This window comes from Stenella coeruleoalba (genome assembly GCF_951394435.1).
Source record: "Stenella coeruleoalba genome assembly, chromosome: 10".
NCBI classification, from domain to species: Eukaryota; Metazoa; Chordata; class Mammalia; order Artiodactyla; family Delphinidae; genus Stenella; species Stenella coeruleoalba.
The window spans coordinates 28,189,219-28,195,218 of NC_137156.1; positions in this window are offsets into that span (position 1 = coordinate 28,189,219).

Genomic DNA, 6,000 nt, shown 5'->3' on the forward strand with positions numbered 1-6,000 from the left:
CTAGCAGAGGGTCACAGACTCAGACATTAGACTTGATCTGGAACAAATTGTGATGAATAATTCCTAATTAAAATAATGACAAAAGGCTTCCCTGGTGGCGCAGTGGTTAAGAACCCACCTGCCAATGCAGGGGACATGGGTTTGAGTCCTGGTTCGGGAAGATCCCACATACCACGGAGCAACGAAGCCTCTGAGCCACAACTACTGAGCCTGCGCTCTAGAGCCTGCAAGCCACAACTACTGAGCCCACGTGCCACATCTATTGAAGCCCACGTGTCTAGAACCCGTGCTCTGCAATAAGAGAAGCCACCGCAATGAGGAGCCCATGCATCGCAACGAAGAGTAGCCCCCGCTCACTGCAACTAGAGAAAGCCTGCATGCAGCAACGAAGACACAGCCAAAAATAAAAATAAATAAAATAAATAAATTAAAAAAAAATGCCAAAATATGTGAACCATAGAATTGATTATACAAACTTTTAAGCTAAGGACATCACTTTTTAACAAATGCATCATTTCTAATGCACTGGTAATTCTAGGGAGGGAAGTTTGCGGGAACCTTATCTACAAGACTATTTAATATCATCTGTTGCCTACAAAAATACATAGCATTTACATCTAATTTGTATTTTTAACAATTATTTTGAGAAAGTTCCCGCTATGACAAACGCTTTTTGCTAATATATTCTGTTACATTTGCTACATATTTCCAAACTCTGAAAAGAGAATTTAGGGTAAAAGATGCCTTAATTAAAAATATCTACTACATGCTATATAATAGTTTTGTTTAAATAATGTTTGAGCTATAGTCTTAGATCTCAAAATATGTGGTATGTTCAGTATCCCAGACCCAGAATACATATGTAAAAACCTAGAACCTGAGTCAAAAATATAATAAATATAATAATATATCATATGGAGTTTTAAAAGCTTGTCTGCAAAATTTTTTACACTCTTTCCATCAAGAAGTGTTTGTGTGTGTGTTTTGCTTAGTTTTGAATCTAGGCTAACTTTAGTGATTCTTTTTTTTTTTTTTTTTTTTTAGTGATTCTTTTTAACTAATAGAATGCTGTGGGAGTGATACTGCATGACTTTCGAAACTGGGAAAGCATTCACTCCGTGGGCTAGGACACTTGTTTTGGGACTTTTTGTTAATATTTTCTTGTTCAGGCCAAGAATTCCTACTGTGCCCCCAAAATGTTAAAGCTGGGAAGAATGATTGCTAGAATTTTGTAATAGTCTCCAGGCAACATTCTTAAGTGGTTCAAGACGATCATTTCTCTTCTGTGTCTTCCTATTGTTATATATTTGTGTGTCTGCCTTTCCTTTTTTTTTTTTTTAATTTTGTTTTTTGGCTGTGCCTCAAGGCATGCGGAATCTTAGTTCCCTGACAAGGGATTGAACCCGTGCCTCTTGCAGTGGAAACGCGGAGTCCTAACCACCAGGGAATTCCCATCTCTGCCTTTCCTTTAATACCCTCCACTAGATATATTAAGGTCCTTATATCACCCTTGGTCTAGGTGAAGGTGAACAAAAGAAATGGCGGTCTCCATGAGGTTAAATACTAGTTTAACTGACTCAGGCCAATGGCTGACCATGGTGGGTGCCTACCATGGTGTCCCACACCAACTGTCATGCTTGGGAAATAAACAGACATATCTTTGCCTTACTCAGACCCCACAGAAATGTATTTCTTTTCTTTTTAAAACTATTATTATTTTGGCAGCGCCTGCCGCGAGGCATGCGGGATCTTAGTTCCCCAACCAGGGATCCAACCGGAACCCCCTGCAGTGGAAGCGTTAAGTCTTAACCACGGGACCACGAGGGAAGAGCCTGTATTTCTTAATAACGATTGATTTGGCACATACTATGTGCCAGATACTACGCTAACTACGTATATTATCTTTTATATTTATCACCAAAATTCTAGGAAGTATTCATTATTGTTGTCCACAATTTATAGATGAGGAAACTGGCTTCAAGGAGTTAAGTCATTTGCCCAAGGTGACCCATATTAGTCAGGGCAGGAGCCCTTACCATCCCAGTGAGGTCAAGACTGCCTCTGCTTGTGGAACCCTGGAGTCTATCTTGAACCTTTGTTACCACCTCCAACATGGATCTTCCACACTCTTGAGTTTTGTTCTGTTAGCTCAGGGAATCAAACCTGTGACAGCTATGGCTGATTGACCAGTCCCAGTTCATGTGTACTGCTTCGCTGTAAAAGAGGCCAAATAAACAAGTATCTAGATGTTTAATTCCCCCACCCTGGGAGACAGGTTTTTTCTTCTACCAAAACCCATTCAGTGAGGAATTCTCAAAGCCAAATCTGGCCTCTGTACCCCGACACCGAATTAAATCTCGGGGACAGAGTTTTGGGTTAAGTAGAAAAGAGTAGCTTTCTTGCTTTGTGAGGCTAAGGGGACCACAGAGGGCTAATGCCCTCAAAACTGTGTCCCAACCCGTCGGGGTGTGGGAGGGATGGGGGCGGGTACCTGTGAGGAATCTTATAGTCCAGGGGTGTGTTGCAGATAAGGATCAGGGCGCTGTGCAGGGCCCGCATCCCTTCAATCCAGAGATCATCTGGCCTCAGGTGATGATGGGCAAACTGTGACCTCTGGAATGAAGAATGCTTCATCAAGTAGTTAACCTCTTCCATTGGGTGGGGTTTTAGTTCTGCAGAAGAGCTCAAAGATAACATTATGTGTATCCCTTGAGGCAGAACCAGGACCCTGCCCCTTAGGCTGCACTATTGTTTCTTGACGCTCCTCCCTTGTCTTTGCATCCCCTTGCTTCCCTGATTAACAGCGGTTTGAACTTGCCCTTTGGAACTCAGAGAAGGGGACACTGAAAGGCTTTTGTGCCCAGAAGCCCCACAGGGTCCTGCTCGGTTTCAGAAACATGGGAATGGGATTCAAATACTGGGAGTCATACATGTTAACTTCACATAGGTATCCATTTTCATCTATATCATATATATAAAATGTCCAGGTGATACAAAAAAAATGCTGTATCTTAGGGAAATTACAGACTGACGTTCTCCCGGCTCTAAAGCTAATACTGATCTTCAATAACAAGATAAATTTGAAGAAGACCAAAAACATAACACTGGTGTAGAGTAAATGAAATCACTTAATACTTACACGAGCCTCAAGGTCCAAGCAAAAAGAGAAATATAAATCATGCACCCCAAGTCTTCCTTAGGTGGTCCGCACATGGTTAATAAAGCTTTATACGTTTCCCCTTAAATCTTAAATCACCTTAAATCTCCAAATCATGGATTTAACCAACTGTGTAGCTTTAGTTTTAGGTAATACGCACTATGCATCTTATACGGATTAAAGGCACATTTCGACAGCTATGCCTCTTGAAAGGGCCTAATTATCAGCACAACAGCAAATTTTTGTTTCCCAACTGAAAATAATTTATGAAAATGTAGTTTTCCCCATGTTATCCTATAGATTTGGGACTGAAGCTGAAACCGTGCACCTCAGATGGGGACTTGAACCCACGTGGCCGGGACTTGAACCTGGTCAAAACCCACACTCTTCCAACTGAGATCACACACCTGGTTTCAGGACGTAATGAAGCTCAGGTTCTTGATGTCTCATCGAAGAAAGAATTCAGTGAGAGACAAAGTGATAGCTAAGAAGTGGATTTATTTAGAGAGAAACACGCTCCACAGACAGTGTGAGCCGTCTTAGAAGGTGAGAAAAGGCCCCAGGGTATGGGGTTGTCAGTTTTTATAGGAGTGGGTAATTTCATAGTCTAATGAGTGGGAGGAGTATTTCAGCTATTTTAGGAAGGGTCGGGGATTTCCAGGAATTGGGTCACCACCTACTTTTGATCCTTACCTTCAGTCTTTGAACAGTCATGGCACCTGTGGGTGTGTCATTTAGCTTGCTGATGTGTTACAGAGAGGGTATACTGAGGCTCAAGGTCTAGTGGAAGTCGACTTGTCCGCCATCTTGGGCTCGTTTGTTCCAATCAATTTATGTCATGTCCTCGGGCTATGTCATTCTTTCAAAAGTTGTGCCCTGCCTCCTTCCCTCCTGTTTCAAAACCAAGGACTTGGACTCCATTTTGATGCTCATTTTCCTTTTGGTCTGCTTGAGGGGAAATTACCAGTACTATTTTTTTCTATCTGAAGAAAGCAAAACTTGAATTATATGCCCCAACTCCTTGCAATCTTGGCTATGATCTCACAATACTAAGAAAATCTGGTTTCTTTCAAATAAGGTAGACAATGCTGAGATTTTTAAATTTTATTTTGAGCCAACTCTGAAATATACAGAGAGAAGCCTAGATGTGGACATGATATGTCAGAAAAATTTCATGTTTAATTTTTATGTGGAGTAACAAGAAACTGCTTTTGAATAATGACGCAGGAGTGATTTGCTGGTTGGAGAGACAATATGCTTCAAACACATGTTATTTAAGATTGGAACAATTTTCAGAGTCCAGTCTTAAATAATTTCTGAGAATGTCCTGTGGAAGGAAAATGAATTAGAAAGGATCTGATAAGGAAATTCATTTGCATCCCATGTGCAGCAGAGAACGTGTTGAATGACATTTAAAAGAGGATTAAAGCTGATTTCTTACAAGCTCTGGGATAATCAGATTTCTAAGCTACAGCAGAATGAGGACTTCCAATTCACTTACAAAGTAACTGATGTCCTTGACCAGAACCCTCGCAGTGCATTGGCTTCTGGACATACGGTCCCAGCATCTTTTTATCTCCTTCAGGACTTTGCTTCTTTCTAATATTTTTTCATAATATAGGGCTAAAGATGTATTGTTGTTTTGTGTTGCTGCTGTTATTGATATGCAAATTCTAACAAGGTATTTTATAGTTAAGACAAATGAGGCCATACCATGGTTCCACGGGCTCCATGACATTTCTTGAACAGCGTAGATCCTTCCGTTAAGAAATATTAATTGAAAGACATAAGCACACTGTTAATGGAACATATTTCTTGAGTGAGTAATAATGTTACCATTTTCATGTTGTCAATGCAATGAGTACTTTTGAGATCATGCCACTCTCCTAGAAGTTCTGGATGCTGGGGTCTATTGGATTTCCTAGGGAATAGCCTAATGTTCCCATTATATGTTCCCTCTGTATTTGTCAAATTTGACTGTTCATTTTAAAGTGAAAAATGCATCTTGAGTGTGATTTCTGGCTATCTGCTTTACAATGAGGATCTCTCCCCACATTCCTTTTTTTTAATTGAGATATAACTGAAATATAACATTAAGTTTAAGGTGTACGATTGATACTGAGCAGGACCCTGTGGGGCTCCTGGGCACAAAAGCCTTCCTGTGTCCCCCTTATTTTTAAAAATTAATTAATTTATTTATTTTTGGCTGCGCTGGGTTTTCGTTGCTGTGCACGTACTTTAGTTGCTGCAAGTGGAGGCTACTCTTCATTGTGGTACGCGGGCTTCTCGTTGCCGTGGCTTCTCTTGTTGCGGAGCATGGGCTGTATAGGCATGTGGGCTTCAGTAGTTGTGGCTCGCGGGCTCTAGGTCACAGGCTCTGTAGTTGTGGCGCACGCGCTTAGTTGCTCCGAGGCATGTGGGATCTTCCCAGACCGGGGCACGAACCCGTGTCCCCTGCATCGGCAGGCGGACTCTCAACCACTGTACCACCAGGGAAGCCTCTATTCGTAGCTTTTATATAAATTAGAAACCTTGACAACTTTTCAAATTTTACTTTCCTGAGATTCTCCCATCTCTCTAGTTACTTCAGTTACTTGTATTAAATTTCCTCCAGACCCTTTCTTCAGGGAGTAGTCCTTGTTTTGCACCAGCGTTAACTAGCACTTTCACTTTGGTTTCCCACTATCTTCTGGAAAACCTCCAGAACGATTCTAAACCTTCAGGCCTTGGCCTTCTCCTCTTTAGGAATGTGTACTTTTTAAACCTTCCAGAACACTCAGCAGTGCTTGGGCCACATTTCACCAATGATACTTTACTTTTCCTAAAATAAGTTTTCTGTCGAG